Source organism: Wyeomyia smithii, chromosome 3, assembly GCF_029784165.1.
Source record: "Wyeomyia smithii strain HCP4-BCI-WySm-NY-G18 chromosome 3, ASM2978416v1, whole genome shotgun sequence".
NCBI classification, from domain to species: Eukaryota; Metazoa; Arthropoda; class Insecta; order Diptera; family Culicidae; genus Wyeomyia; species Wyeomyia smithii.
The window spans coordinates 274981651-274998275 of record NC_073696.1 but is presented as its reverse complement, the minus strand read 5'-3'; the positions used below and the strand labels follow the sequence as shown (position 1 = coordinate 274998275).

Here is a 16625-nt window from a genome sequence, read left to right as displayed (position 1 = left end):
GCATTCTGCCCTAATTTTAGTTTTGATTGTTTTTAGGTAAAAGTTGACGAAAGTGAGTGAAATAATTTGAAATACTCATAGTATTATAAACTCCAAAAGTTTAAAGGTTAGGGAAACCATAGTTTTTCGTATTATTTACAAGTCATTCAATCAAAAACGCTTAAATAAAATTCATGAATAATTACATGTTGGACAGAGCCACAGCCAATTGCACAGTTTTTTGAGTATTTTAGTCATTACGGCACACTTTATCTATATGAGAACTGTAGAGAAGCTGGGTTTTTATGAGAAAAGCGAAAAATTTCGTCATAAAAAGCCACATGTGTAAGTATTTTGGGGAATTAATAGCATGGGCCATCTTACCCAACTGGTGCGTCTTGTACGGTTCTCCCCTACCGTCGTCGCCGTCGTTGTCGTATGCAGAATGCTTCGGTGGAAGGAAAATTTCGCTTCACCTTTTACTGACTTGCAACTATGTACCGAGCGAGTGTGGTTTACTGCTTATGGGCACAAGCCACTCGCAACAATCGTCCTCTGTATGTCAAAGTGTGACCGCGGGCTCCGCTTGACGGACCAACTACAGACTGCTGTAGTCAGAGATGCCAGATATACAGACAAATCTGTATTACACAGACTTTCTGTGTTGCGATACAGACACGCATAAGCCTACAGATTTTATACAGACATTTAGTATAATACAGATATTACACAGATATCTGATATTCTACATAATGGTTTTACCAGTATACACAAAAAAACGAACACAAAAACCAAAAGTCACTGTAGCCGTTGCTGGAAAAAGTGAACTAGGAACTGAACACTTTGCTGAACATATTAATCTTGCGTTTTTGAGAGTGAAATCATGACAACGGGAATCGAGTCAGGCTATCGGGGTTTTTATCGGCCCCGTGGGCACTAATCTGCCTGTTTCGCCCCCAGTAACAAACAGCTGATTGTCTCGATCGATTGCCATGCAGGTTATATTGGTGAAAAGACCGTTTGTTCTATTCGGAGCAATATCCAACGTTGAAGAATTGCTTAAAATGTCCCAAACCTTGAAGGTACTATTTTTATAACCGCGAGACTTCTGCCATCATGTATCAGTTTAGCTACATTACGACGAACGACGATTTTTATCACGGGAAAGACTCTTACTTCTATGTGTTACTTAGATTTAAAAGATAAATTAGTTATCGATTAATCTACCAACTATGATAGACTCGAAAAAGAACAATCAAAACAAGCAATAAAACAAAACAATCTGACAGGTCGACAAATATTTAGGTATCAATGTATCGGTAACTTTTTTTCGCAGCGGTATACAGACTTATACAGACATTTTTATGGATTATACAGACTTGCCAAAAAAAAGTCTGGCATCTCTGGCTGTAGTTCTGTGATGAATTTCGAAATAATTTTTCTCTTCCTTTTGAAAAGAGTGCCTTGACTTTTTACTCCGTTTACTTTTAACTGCAGAGCAGGGTTGGGTCAAATGCAACCCTTTAACTGACGAAAAATAAGTTTTGGCAGTTCTCCCTTGGGCACGGAATCACATGTTTCTAGTGGTTCGAGAAAACGCGTGACTTAAGCAAACTATTTTTTTTTTCGTTCAGATATTTTCTGTTGATTATGTACACACAATACAAGTGGCTGAAAGTTTGCGGTCGCACAAAGACAACCAATTACCAGCAAGCGTGATAAGCCCTTGCTGCTTCTTCTTTTTCTACAGCTTTCGTATTTCCCGTCTGTAGGGTTTCGATTAGATACGGAGTGTTTCCGAGTCTAATCCCAGTAGAGTTGATAATAGAGTTGCATGCCACATCGAAACTGCTAATCCCAGTAGCAGATATGGAAACTGGCACGCAGTTCTAATGCGTTGTTAAACTAGCGATGGTGTGAAACGGAGTGCCCGAGTGAGGGCCGCTACGGTTAACCGCGTTTGTAAATTGTTAGCTCGAATTTGATTAAATTGGGCCGTGACTGCACACAACACCACCTAGCAAGAGAAGAATGGGACCTCCATCCCTCGATGGGGAAGAAGGACGCAGATGTAGAAACCGGAAAGTGAAATGCCGATTGCCATCATTATCACCATAGTGAAAACGATATATTCCATAAACAATAACTAACACAATGTAAGCAGGTAGCGCAGCACGCATACAGAGCCAGACAACGGGTAGTTTTGTGTGCGAGTGTGGGTACTGGTAAAGGTGATCGCGCAACAATGCCCACACCAATATGCACATACCGATGCGCGGAATGGTCTGCGGTAACGGGTCTGTGGCGAATGCGGCGGAGTCAACCGAAAATAGCTTGATGCTGCTGCCGCTATTGAGCGTCGCCGTCGCCATCGTCGTGCTGTCGTATTGCAGAACAGGAGTAAACAACAAATCTTCACTAGTAAACTGATATAGTTATGTCGTTCCTATTAACATACTCTCCGTTCTGCTTGTTTCGTGTCACGCCGTTATCTACAGGCAGGCTTGTAGATGATTTACTTGTCTTTTAGAAAGGTATAGCAATCACCGTACCGGATATTTCGGTTTGAACTTTTTAATTCTTTATTTTACTCTAAGCTCTTTTATGCTACTCCTTCTACCTACGCACTTGTTCTTTCTGTTTAAGGCGAAGCGGTTCAGAAGCCACAAATGGCCGACTTCGAGCCACCACTTCGAGTTTTCAGAAGCACAAAACTCGATAACAGGTAATGCGTTACCTGTAGAAACGCTATTTTATGTTGGCTGTGATGGAGCAAACATAAAAAAGCGTTTTCACAGGGAACGCGTTGTTTTTTTCCTAGTCCATTGAGGTGACTTAATGGACACAGACTTTGCAACCTACCATAAGCATGTAGGAGAATTGCATTACGAATCTGGATTTGAACATACCAGCATATTCTATTCCAACTAACAATAAAGTTCGTATGAGAAAGACCAAATTATACCGCTAGGTGGACTAATTTGATTTTTTTTTTTTCAGAAAACGCCACTGCGGAGTTTTCATCAGCGGCGCCGTCATCAGCATCATCGTCAGTATTCGGCTGATAGTCGTCAACAGATAGACGGCCGGAGACGCTGCTTGCTTTTGCATATACAGACGACCGTTGCCATGTTTACATACTTGATACTGGCGTTGCTGCTGCTACTGCTGCTGCTGCTGCTAGTGGAGAGCATGATAACGGAGCAGCCGAGTCGCAAGTGCCTGCCTACTGAGTTTGCTGGTGCGGTTCAATGAAATTTTATCAAGCTTTAACCAATTTAGCTGGTCGTGGCAAACACGTTGCCTAGTTTGCGGTCGGCGTTTGGTTCCCATTGCTTATAATTTATTGCTTCTTTCCCTTTCCGAAGTTGAGGTTTTGTTCTCTAGTGCCGCTCTGCCACGCAGTAAGTTTGTTGTTCAGCCGAAACTGACCGAAATTTCTGACAGTTGCCAAATCAGTATACTAACTCTTCCTTTGCATTATCCTCGTCCTCCTCACTGAGTACGGGTTGTGCTCGAGGAAATTCCAAACCTGCCAACTTATTACATCATATGTCACCTTCGCAATCTGTGGTGCCGCACAAGTAAATCTGCGAGCACATACATGCACACATACCACTCTAAGTACAGGTACAGTAAAGCAATATAGTGTTTGATCGAGAGCTCGAACGAAATCGAGTGGAATGACGTATTTGCGTTTTATTCCCCAGTACTACATGAAGCTACTTTACACATGGAATATCATCCACACACACACACACACGAGCGTCCTAATCGTGGCCGGCGCTGTTGATTCTTCAAGCCTGCTCAACTATTCGAAGCAATAAACGGTTTACCAGCAGTCTGGGTTTTTTCTCCGATAAAACACGGTACCTGTGCGCCAGCTTGAAACAGAGAACCAGTGCACGAGCATGTCAAAATTTGCATGAACACCCCTTTGCCACCTCGGTGGGGCGTATCTCCAACTAGGTCATCCTCGTCGCTACCGTCGTCGATATGGTCGCTAATTAATAACTTTGCCCGATTGCAACTGTGTTCTGGTGAACATCAGCATACGAACGTGCAAACACGTGCCACGTCTCAACTTTTTCGTCGTCCTCTCTGTGCCCCTGTTAATAATCATGTTTGTTATTTACCTAAGCTTGCAGTTCGCGGAGAGCTGCAGCTCACGGGAGAACACGTTTTCGGACTTGTAAGAAGTTCAAGCATAAAAAATAAAACACATAATTACCGTTTTCATGATATCCATAAAACGCAATCCGTAAGCGAATCTGGATATTGCTCTCGCTGTGGCGTATGTGTATGTACGTGTGTTTGTTTAAGTGCTGCGGGTTCCGTCTTCTGTCCGGACAGGTTTCGGTTTGTTACTGCGTAGGCAAGTGCGAAAAAACTTTCCGAATGTGGCACGCTTAATCATTCAACATCGACACAACAGAGGCACACATACACGGCAGACAACATCAAACTACTGTCAATTCCAATCAATTAAAAACAAGCAAACACGTATTGCACTCTAAATCAAACTAGGCAAACACTGAAACAGATACTTAGTTTTTCTTTCTTTGAATTCTCACTAGTTCGCCAAATCATTAGTAGCCCTACAAGGCGTTGCTGTTAACCTCCATTTACGTAAAAGTCTACGGTAAAACGCTACACGTACCCTCTGACAAACAAAAGTACGAATATGTCACTGCATACTTCCTTTTGACAGCTCCTGAACTGTTATCCAATTTTCTAAATATGGACGCTTCCAGTCAGTACTATCCTGGCTTTCAATTTTCGACAAACACTGGCTAAATTCCACACTTAACACAAATGACAAGTGTACGTGTCATAAACCACACTGTGTGTCTCTTTCACCCGTTTTCCTTTCTCACTCTCGAAACGTTGGCAAGAATAGTAGCCGTAGAAAAAAATCACCACACGGCAGGGCCAACTGCGTCGCCAGCACACCCCCAGCAAAGTTTCGATTACTCAACACTGTACAAAGAACCCAGTTCCGGTGGTAAACCAGAAAAAACCGAGAGAATAGAATTGAGAAAAAAAAACCACGCGGAACAACCTTCAACTGTAACGATGCGTAACACTTAAAAATTCTAACAACACTAACGGAAACTCATTAGACCTTCTCTTCAGTGCTCGCCTCGAGCTTCTTCCCGAATCAGAAAAAAACCGTTTTCTTCTTCTCACATATTGATTCCCCGTCGTCGTCGTCGTCGTCGTCACCGTTCCCCGCCTGCCTTTTCAACAACACGAACGATTCGCGTCTTCTTTGCCTACCGGGGGAGACTCTCTCCGCACAACAACAAAAAATTGGGTGGAGCGCACGGCACAACACTGTGTATCGCACACGGGATACATTCGCACTCGAGTACGATCGAAACTGAAATGAATTGAAAAATTTATGTTTACCCTCGACTAGCTTGCCTCGCTTGCTCGACTACGAAGGAAAACTCAACCGAATTCCTACATATGCAGTCGAAAAATAACACACCAACACCATCTGGCGTCCATTACTGTGAATAGTGCCACTCAACATCACGATGACGACGACGACGAGGTCGGGTAACTCATGCGTCGTTTGTGTTTGTTCCGCCCGGCACAGCTGATAGTTTTAGTAGCAAACGGCGGCCAGACGGACCACAATCAGCTGTTACCATAGCGACCGCCTTGTTTACATCCTCCCGGTCCACCCCCTATGCTGAGCATAGATCGGTAGGATGTTGGTTGTGTGTTGGTTACGGCGTCGCGCAAAGAAGTAAACAAAGCTTATTTGTGTGTCTGCGTGTTCGGGATTAGTAGGTGTGAAAGCACATGACACCTGTGCACCGGCGCGACGAAAGCGACCAGGAGCGGCGTGACCTCGAAAATTTTCCCGATGAAAGCTTTTCCACTACTAACTAGTAAGCAGTGTAAACAAACCCCGCGTCTTGTTTACCTTGGTTACGAAACATAAATCGCTTCATATGGTATAGAAATACACCTAGGTAGAAAAAAAGAGCTTTGTGATTACACCTTTCCGGTGTATTTCGCATACGGCAGTGTGTGCGCCCGGTGATGCATCTCGTTTTGTTGCCACTTTTCAATCTGGCTGGTAGGTGTGCGATACGGTACCTACGTTGTTCCAGTCCGCGGGGTTTACCGATACCGATACGGGCGAATTTTCTCCTTCACCGTTAAAAGACGCAGAGGCTCAACTCGAAGTCGACACGCGTACAAGTATGTGCGCATGCAAGAATGAAACGGCGACTCACTCACTGGCGGAACAGGAAAAACTTGAGCCATGTGTGTGAAGAGCACTTGAGCTGGGATTGAAAAGCGAACGAAAATTTGTCTGTCGAGTTTAAATGGGTGCTGCATGGTGGTGTTTTTTTTTCTTCTACTGTTAGTCTCGTTAGCGTTGAAGGTAGTTTGGATTTTTTAATCTCGTCACTGGAGCTGACTTATGTAAGCTTCGCTCCAAGGTTTCGTGCAATCCAAGATCTAAGAACACGTGCTATGACGTAAGCAAGCTATTAAAACTAAGTTTGCTTTCGTCATTCTACTTGGTCGTGATGCGGTAATACCTTGCAATCGAATCTATCGTGTCTGATCCCCATCCTGATTCCATCCTTTGCCTGATCAGCAAAGGCCTAAATTCTGGTATTCCATATTTACCGATGTATTAACATCGTAATGACCGCTCATCAACAACACTGGTCAACAAATGCTCAAATAAGTTGCCCTAAAATGATTATAGCGTTCTAACCATTCCCGCGAATTTTGGTGTATGTGCTCGCCGGGTTCGTCGCTTCTACGTCGGTTCACGGAATAACTCATTTAAGTCTCTGAAAAAGTTATCTTTGTTAGGGGCATCAAAATTCACAGGAATTGTTTTAAAAGCTATAACACTGGTAAACAAAGGTTTTAGCCTAGACTGCCGTGATATGACATTGTGATGTAGATCCAAGTGATCAGTTTTTCACTCAAAAACGAATGAATTTCTCGCCACTTTTGTATTGAAATGGGTACCAACGTCACTTTTTTTTTGATTTTTTACAACGTACGAATAAGTAACAACAAAAAGGAAGATACCAAAAGATAGATCTTCGAATAATGAACAAATTTGCATTAAAACCCCATATTCGAAAAAATGGTCTTTACGTCACTTTGTCATCTCACGGCAGTAGAGCTCCAACTGGAACAAAATGAAAGATTATAACTCTTTAACAGTTTCTAACTTCTGCATACACTAGAGGCTCCAAACTTCACATGAATAGGTAAAAATCTAAAATTTTACTATTTTGAGCTTCAATGCAACATTTTTTTTCGCTTTTGTCGTTTTTTTTTCAGTTTATGGTTTAAGAAAAAAGCTCTGTTTACCAGTGTAATTTTCAAGCACTTGCACTTTCATTATATAAAACTTGCATTTTCAATTATATAAAGTTTTGCATCAAAATATGATTATCTTTTCAAAGTTAACCCATTCCCGACGTCAGGTGCCGTATGGCATCACCTGACATCTAAACTTGGATTACAGCTTAAAGATTATACTTAATATCTTTAACGATAGAAGTTTTCAAAACGGTCGAGGAGATCGATTTACAATATGCAACACAGTTTGTGTCAATTGTACATATAATTGATGTGTTGCAGAATATTTTTCGAGGTGAAATCTGATGAAAGATGAATGAAAGAGTATAGCTTTTCAACCGTTTCTGTGAATTTTGGTGCCTTTAGCAAGCTCGGAAGTGCGTCATAAGGCCGCATAGTAACTACTCGCCGGGTTCGTCGTTTACTTACGGACAAACAGCATTTAAGTCGCTGCAGTTTTTCTGCACTTACAACTTGGCCGGGGGCACCAAAACTTACAGGAACGGTTCAAAAGCTATAATTACTCATTTTTTTCCAGCTTCAGCTTTAGAATTTTTTTCGCTTTTACCGACCAGTTGTCAACACAGGGTGGTCCCCATGTTTCTGTGGTCAACACAGTTTGGTCCCCGTGATTCTGTGGTTAGCGATGTTGGTCGGTTAGCCTTCTCATACGGTTGTAATGTCGGGCTCGATTCGCGATCAGGTTCAAGCTGGAAATTTTTTCGATTCAGCACTGGGGCACGGTGTATCGTTGTACTTATACTACAACATGCAAAATGTGCCAAAAACAATACCTATAACGAATTCTCTCAACTAATCTAGTTGATCCAGATCGCTATTAGCCCTTCAGGCTAGCGTGCGATATTGTTGTTGTCGACACAGGTTTACCTTAGAACTCAAACTGAGTAAAATAAAAAATTTTAGCTTTTTAACCGTTTCTGGGAATTTTGGTGCTCCTAGCCAAGTCGGAAGCGCGTAAAGTCTTGAGAGACTAAAATAAAACTTTTTTGCAAGAATTCATAGATGTGACGAACCCTTAGATCAATTATTCTGCAGCTTTTTAACGCACTTCCGAGCTTGCTACGGATACCAAAGTTCTCAGAAACCGTGAAAAAGCTATAATCTTTCATTATTTCTAGTTTTCGCTTTTGTCAACAATTTTTCCCAAAACTCAAACTGAAAAAGAATGAAATAACGTAGTTTTTTTAACCGTACCTCTTAATAATGGTGCCGTTAGACGGTTCGGGAGTGCATCAAATCTTCAGAGACCTGAATGAAGTTTTCCCGTAAAAAAGCAAAACTTTGGTGCTACATTTCGATTCGGATCTCGACCTTCTCTGTTTATTATATCATACACAGACTTCGCAGCCCACTGTTTGGTTTATAGGCGCTACGATCCTACTAACATTACAGTCTTCTCTCCCAAACCGAGACTGGCTTGTTAGACCAGCATCGTACCTCGGAACAAACTGGGAGCTTTTTAAAAGTTTTCCCGTAAGCAAACACAAAAGCGACGAACCCGGCGATCAACTACTCTGTGGCCTTTTGACGCACTTCTATCTTTGCTAGAAGCGCTGAAATTCACAGGGAAAAAAATTAAGGGAAAAAAACAACTCCTTGTTTTTTTTTTGTAAGTTAAAATTTTATATTCATTTAGATTTATTCGCAGTAAAAAAGAAAGTTTTTCTCACAGTTTATAGTTTTTCCAAGGCTGCAACTGTTCCAAAAAATAGAACAATAGCTTTTCAACCGTTCCCGTGAATGTTGGTGCTCCTAGCCAACCCGGAAATGCGTGGAGTCTTCAGAGACCTCAATGATGTTTTCCCGCAAGCAAACGTAGAAGCGACGAAACCAGCTAGCAATAGCTTTGTGGGCTGACGACGCTCTTCCGAGTTTGCTAGGGCTCCAAAATTTTCAGGAATTGTTATAAAGCTATAAATTTTTTGTTGTTATCTCCGATAAAGCGCTTTTCAGCAATTCCGACGCGAATTCCGAATTCCAGTGGATTGCGCTCGTTCTATGCAGTCGAGCTTGTTGGCTAACTTCATACCGAAGCTTCAGTGTGCGAATGGTTTTATTCATGCACTCACCACACGCTTTTGTACTACACAACTGCTAGTTTACCAGTTCAAAGCTTTAATAATCGATTGGGTGACCGGCCGTGCCACTCGCTATTGGGTTGATAGAGACACTGGAGGAAAAATCTATGATAGTGAAATGCCTTCTTATAACTGAAGAATCACAAAAATATTCAGAGATATTGAATATTGAGACCGTACCGTACTGCATCAAATTTCGAACACTTAAGCTATGATTTAACGTTTTGCACTAAAAAATCAACGAAAAATCAACTTTCTTATCGATGCTAAAGATTTAGCATGTTGGTTATTTTATTGTTGTTTTTTTTTTTCTGTAGAAGCCTATGACCACTGCTACCATTAGTTAGTTATTGTGTTATACTCCGCGTTAATTTTTATGCACTGTCAGTTCGTTCCATCACTATGGGTATCAGTGATAGTCGCACCCAGACTTTGCATTTCACCCCAAGAAGGTATGACCTCTTTGATGAAGTTCCTTACCTTCATTAGTTCAGCAGACCATATCTCGTTAGGCGTGAGGATACCTTCCCAAGAATACGCTGAATTAATGCGCTGCATTGCCACAGTAAGTGTTCCGAGGTTTCTACTTCAAAATTACAAAAACGACATAAGACATCTGTCAGTTTACCTGATTTTTAAAGGTGATACTTACTCGGACAGTGCCCAGTAAGTAGGCCAGTTAACGTACTCAGATCAGCTTTATTCATACTGAGTAGGTTTCGTGTGATTCTTTTACATGGTGTAATAAATAGTTTAGATTGCCTTGCTTTGGAGTAAGCCTTCCAGTTTGCATCAATCATCATTGATTCTCAGCCTTTTAGCTCAGATTTCAAACAGGATGAAGATACCCCACAGAATGGCTCCGGCCCGACGAATGCAGTTGAAGAACCAATTCTTGCTAAGAGATCGGCTTTTTCATTTCCTTCTATACCACAGTGACCAGGCACCCAGTATAGATTGACAACGTTTGTTACAGTTAGTTGTCGTAGGGATTGAATACAATCCCATACCAAATTCGACTGACATGTGTATGCTTTTAATGCATTGAGAGATGCTTGACTACCTGAGAAAATGCAAATATTGGCATACCTATATTTCCTATCCAAGCAAATACTTGTGCATGTTAGAATGGCATTCATTTCCGCTTGAAAAACTGTGGGCCACTGCCCCATTGGAATTGATATATTGATTCCTGGTCCAGTGACCCCAGCGCCTGTAGACTCGCCCATTTTAGAGCCATCTGTATAAAATATGACTGATCCAGGACGAACTTTGGGATCTCCTTCTTCCCATTCACTGCTATTGGTTTCAATCACTTTGAAAGGAACATTGAAGTTAGTTCCAGCGTCCATCCAGTCCACACTCATGGTTATTAACGTGTTCAGTTGGAAATCTTTGAGGATTCGTAGATGTCCCTTTAGATCCCCTTCCTGAAAAGTTTTAACACCTTTTTCGGCTTCAAGTTGTACATACTGATGTAAGGGTAGAAGATATAAAAGAACTTCTAAGGCTTTGGATGGTGCACTGGCCATTGCTCCTGTTGTTGATAAGCATGCCAGACGTTGTAGTTTATCTAACTTCTTCTGAGCTGATAATTGTGAAGTTTTAGGCCACCACACTAGCGAAGCATAAGTTACTCTGGGTCTCACTATTGCCGAGTATATCCAGTGAATCATCCTCGGCTTGAGTCCCCATTTTTTGCCAAATGTATTACTGCAAGCCCAAAGAGCGTTGCTTGCTTTTGAGATTGCATACTCTAGATGGTCGTTCCAGTTGAGCTTATGGTTAAGCGTAACACCTAGGTACTTAGTTCGCTTGGATAGCACCAACTGTGTATCTCCCAACTTGAGAGTTGCAATATTATACTTTCTATTTCTTGTAAATGGGATTATGACTGTTTTAGAAGGATTTTATTGTTGTTGCGAATAAGTGCAAAATTTATGTGCACACGATATAGGGTAGGGAACGGCTTAAGCAGTAGCGCCTATTTTAATCAGTCGAAGAAAACAGGCCTCAAACTCCTGCATTTTGATCAATATCGACAATTTCAATGATGGAAACGAAAACTTTGATTGTCTATCTGTCTTACGAATATAAGAAATACCGTTAATCACAAAGAAATCTGTGAACAATTGCAATTGAAACAAATCGACCTATACCTAGCAGTTGTAAGAGGATTGCATAATGAATTTCATACAATTTACTTTTTCGTGACAGTTAAAATTGTCTATTATGAAACACGAAATCGTTGAGTAGGAAAGAATGATAATGTCAAATCAAATCCAAATTAAAATGTTCCTTACAGCAACTCTGGTTTTTAAAATCTGGCTCCGGAACGGTTTAAGGAATTGGGTATTAACCCTCTTGTGCCCAATGCCGCCATTTGGCGGGCTTCAGTCAAACCTTTAAAAAGCTTCAATAGATACTTAAAAAGTGTTTATAATGAATAATAGTGATTTTACCGAAGCCCGTCTAGAAATAATCTTGGGCACTAGAGGGTTAAACACGAACGCAGTTTTGACTAAATGAAAATTCGCCAAAAAAATGGCACATACAGTTGGGTTGAACAAAAACATGGGCAACACGTTGATGATTTTTTGAGCCTTGAGATTTTCTAATGTTTATTGATTGCAGTTGCTTGAATCGCTTAACAGTTGGAAAGAAGGTCAGTGCAGATCGCATTTTATTATTTATTCGTATATGAGGCGATATTGAGTTACATATTGCACCAGAATCTATAAATAGAGTTGGGTCAACATTGAAGACAATAAGTGACATTATATACGATTTACAGGCTCATACGATTTAGGGCGTTCAGCAGTACTAGATAAAATTCGTTGACACGCAGCATCGTTAAATGACTCTGAGGATAGAGAATAGGAGCAGTGATTGGATCATTGGATCATTACCGTGTTTCGTTAAGTCTGCGTGAATAGCTTTCAAAGTTTTCGTCACTGAATTAACGTTATTTTTTGTCAGTTTAACCGCTAATATCGTATTTTATATGCGCACATAGTGAATTGCAACTGTTTCCTGGTTCAAATATCGTGAAGTTTTATAATATCATTGGTTTGATCCCGCTAACTGATAAATCGTATTTTTGATTCGGCCGCTATTGTTGCTTCCAGCAATAACAACATTCGTTAAATACTGCTACCGCTTGCTGAACCAAAACAGAATGGAGAAAACACTGTGCGGTGAGTGCAAACTGGCTGTAAATGATTTGGAACCCATCCGTTGCGGCTTCTGTGAAACTTGTTTTCATATCAACCAGCAATGCTGTGGTATCAATAGTCGTCTCTGTAAAGAATTTCTAGCGCAAGGCAAAATAATATTCATTTGTCCGTCCTGTCGTGAGGTACTGAACGGCCGATCTGTTTGCGCTTATGTGACAGAGTTGCAATCAAACCAATCCTCACAACCACAGCCTATTGCCGATTTACCAGCGCAGGTTCAGAAGCTCTTTGATGTCGTCGATAAATTGAGCAGGAAAATTGACAATATGCCCCGCACATCGGTGATTGAGGATCCAATGCTTGGTACATCTTCTGCTTTGTCTACTACGCCTGTTTGGCCAATAAAAAACGCAAAACGTCGTCGTACTGAACCTATCCATATCGAAGCCGATCGTGGTGAGAATAACATTGATCTGAGTGATTTATCAGTACCTTCAATTGTTCCCGTCGCTGCAAAGAACCGTTTTTGGCTATATTTATCTGGTTTGAATCCTAAGGTCACCGACGGTGACATACAGAAAATCATTTCGCGCTGTTTGCACACCACTGAGCCTGTTGTTGCCGTACGGCTCGTGCGGAAAGGTATTGATACATCGAACCTCTCTTATGTGTCTTACAAAATCGGCCTGGATCCAGATTTGAAAAATGTTGCATTGGATCCGGCTTCATGGCCTACTGGCATGCTGTTTAGGGAGTTTGTTGAATTGCCAAAAAATTAGATTGTGATTTCGCCTGCTGTGCAACTAATGCACATGATTTAACCGACAACGTAATAAAACTGCAATTTTATGTCCATGAGACTTTCGACGGAGACCACTTTCTGCCAACTAATGTTCCTGCCGCTGATGTTTTGGACCCGGGACACCCTTTAATAGGCACTATGGAAGCCCCTGACCCCTCCGCCACAGTCGCGCACTCTGCTGAGATTCGCCATCGTCATCGTCCCGGCCCTGCGGTCGGAGTGCGGCAAGGGGGCTTCCAGCCTGCTGCTTCAGGCATGTATAGTTTAAATTCTGAACAATTGGTACCTGACCATCATTCAAGTTTCAGCATTCCGAACAATCGTCATGATATAGGAAACATCTGGTTAAACTATCAGAATGTGCGGGGACTGCGAACAAAAATCGACGATTTTTTTCTGCACACTGAAGACAGCATGTACGACGTCATTATGCTCACTGAAACTGGCCTAGACGACCGCATCCATTCACCCCAGCTTTTCGGAAACTCATATAGTGTTTTTCGGTGCGACAGGAACGCGATAAATAGCACGAAACGTTCCTTTGGAGGTGTTTTGATTGCTGTGAATAAACAACACCCGTGTACTCTCTTTGAGCCTGCACACGGACGGCATTTAGAACAGGTATGCGTTCGAGCGAGTATTCGTAATAAGAAAATTTTACTTTGCACTGTGTATATTCCACCGGACAAAAGTAACGATGCGTCAGTCGTAGATGCACACATTGCTTCTGTTCGTGAATTTCGTGACAATAGTCCTCCCGATAGCATAATAATTGTTTGCGGCGACTACAATCAGCCTCGAATTGCCTGGAACTTATGCAACGGTGTGATACAGCATACTAGTTCGGCACAGCTTTCTGCAACAAATGCAACTTTGATTGACGGCATGGATTTCATTAATTTATGTCAGGTAAATTTACAACGTAATCATCTTGGCAGACTGTTGGATCTGGTTTTCTGTGCTAGTGACAGTAACGTGTTAGTAGACAAATGCGAAATGCCGCTGATTGAACCTGATGTGCATCATCCCCCACTATTAATTTCGCTTCCCATTACTAACTGTTCAGCTGCTTCACAAATGTTCGTCCCGCCTATTACGCGTGATTTGAACTACCGTAAAATCGACTTCGTTGCCTTTTCTGCGTATCTCTCGAGCATTGATTGGGCTAGGATGTTCGAGACAGAATCGGTTGATAATATGGCTGAGCATTTTTGCGATGTTATCCGTCAATGGTTAAGTGAAAATTTGCCTTACGTGAAGCCCCCCCCTGCACCAGCATGGGGCAACAGCTTGCTGCGGCGCTTGAAACGGATTCGCAATGCATACCATCGTAAACATCGCAGATGGCGGACCGTTCAGAGTAAATACGATTTTAAGCGTGCCAGTGAAAATTACCGGCGACTAAACGCTAGTCTTTATAAATTATATGTTCTGCGCACCCAGGCTAATTTGCGAAGAAACCCGAAAAAGTTCTGGAGCTTCGTAAACTCGAAGAGGAAAAGCTCTGCAATACCGACGGAAGTGTTTCTTGATGAATCTAAATCGTCTACCGAAGCTGATGCATGTGAGATGTTCGCCACGTTCTTCTCGTCGGTTTTTGCTTCCGATCCTGTTCCTACACGATCCGTCGAAAGTGCTATACAGAACGTTCCGAATAATTGTGTTGACTTAGATGTCTTTGAAATCACTCCAGAAATGGTCATCACGGCTGCTAAGAAATTGAAAACGTCATATTCCGCTGGGCCGGATGGGATTCCAGCTGTAATATTTCGCCGATGCGCCGAATTGCTTGCTGTGCCACTATGCCGCATCTTCAATGAATCCTTCGCATCAGGAAAATTCCCGGATATCTGGAAAAACTCCATAATGTTTCCTGTTTTCAAAAATGGTGATCGTAGCAACGTAAAAAATTACCGCGGCATCACCAATTTATCCGCGGGCTCGAAGCTTTTTGAAATTATCGTAAGTGCAGCTATACAACGTAGCACTAGACACTATATTTCATCTGACCAACATGGTTTTACGACTGGCCGCTCCGTCACTACGAATCTCCTAGACTTTACCTCTAGTTGTATTAACGAAATGGAACGCAAAGCGCAGGTGGATGTGATATACACTGATCTGAAGGCTGCTTTCGACCGCATAAATCACCGGATACTTTTAGACAAGATTTTACGAATGGGTGCTTCGCAACAATTTGTGAAATGGCTATGCTCATATTTGTGTGGTAGACTAGTGCGAGTGAAATTAGGATCACAATTATCACCTCCATTCACCAATAAATCTGGGGTGCCACAAGGCAGTAATTTGGGACCACTACTGTTTATACTATATTTCAACGACGCTGCTGCTGTATTAGGAATTGGATGTAGGCTTTTTTATGCTGACGACCTTAAAATATTTCTGACGATTCGTTGTATCGAGGATTGTCATCGTCTTCAGGAAATGATAAATTCGTTTGTGTATTGGTGTAAATTGAATTGTCTGACAATCAGCATTGCTAAATGCAACGTAATAACCTATCATCGTATAAAATCGCCCATTAAATTCAATTACCAAATAGATGGCCAGGCTCTGAATAGAGTTGAGTACGTGAATGATCTTGGCGTGACCCTCGATTCAAAACTGTCTTTTGATCGTCATCGTACTATGATTATTTCAAAAGCCAATCGCCAGTTAGGCTTCATATCAAAAATTGGACGTGATTTCAAAGACCCATACTGCTTCAAATCCCTCTATTGTGCACTTGTCCGTCCTATCCTCGAGTCCGCCAACCTTGTTTGGATGCCACACCCGCTTTATTGGAGTATACGATTAGAACGTGTGCAGCGTAGGTTCATACGTATAGCTCTTCGAGACTTACCTTGGCGACAACCTGACAATCTTCCAGCGTATGCAGACCGTTGTCGTTTACTCAATCTGGATACCTTGGAACGCCGCCGCAAGGTACAACAGGTATTATTTGTGGCAAAGTTGTTGAATAATGAGGTAGACTCTCCAAAACTCTTGTCGTTGATAAATTTTCGTGCGCCGCAAAGAGCCCTTCGACCATCCTCACTATTAATCAATCACTCTCATCGTACGAACTTTGGTCACAATGAACCCGTTGCCTCGTGTATTAATATGTTTAGTCGTATAGAAGAACATTTTGAATTTGGTGAGCCTTCGCAAAAATTGAAGAAAAAGCTAGTAAGGATAAGTTTTTAATATTATATA

At 41.8% G+C, this 16625-nt stretch overlaps 1 protein-coding gene across 5 annotated transcripts in view; it reads right to left on the bottom strand.

The window, feature by feature from the left end:
• Positions 1-16625, bottom strand: part of LOC129729594 (uncharacterized) — a 114426-nt gene that overhangs the window by 39711 nt on the left and 58090 nt on the right. Inside the window, exon 1 of one of the 5 annotated variants that reach the window (XM_055688285.1) lies at positions 4640-5389. The exons of the other annotated variants lie outside the window; for them this stretch is intronic. The gene's annotated coding sequence lies outside the window, so the exon portion shown is untranslated. Of the gene's footprint in view, positions 1-4639; positions 5390-16625 lie in introns of those variants that run through there. 5 annotated transcript variants of the gene reach the window in all.